Source organism: Wasmannia auropunctata, unplaced genomic scaffold, assembly GCF_000956235.1.
Source record: "Wasmannia auropunctata unplaced genomic scaffold, wasmannia.A_1.0 LD336101.1, whole genome shotgun sequence".
NCBI classification, from domain to species: Eukaryota; Metazoa; Arthropoda; class Insecta; order Hymenoptera; family Formicidae; genus Wasmannia; species Wasmannia auropunctata.
Window position 1 is genome coordinate 258,305 of NW_012026789.1, and position 406 is coordinate 258,710.

Here is a 406-nt window from a genome sequence, read left to right on the forward strand (position 1 = left end):
AGAATACTACAGCCTATTGTCTTATCTTACACGATCGCGTGATTGAATATTGTCCCTTATCCAACGTTGTGCGCAAAATCACATAAATTGTCGCGTCTGCAAATATTCTCATCCGAGATAAAAACTGTGACATTTCGTGATGAGGACACAGTTTCGATAGATTACTCGTCATGATTGTACCAACGTTTGCAGATCTGCAAGGATTCATCGTTGGAAAGAGATTTATCGTAAAAGAAGTGGCTGTCCTGAGAAGAGGTACAGTTCTTTCGCATTACATTTTTGCGAGTCCTATGCCATGGAATTCTTTAACAAAATTCGACAAGTCTGGCGCTTGATTGCTTATCACCATGGATTGAGATGGGAAGACGGGATGATTCCGTACAGCATGGCGAAACACCTGATTGCA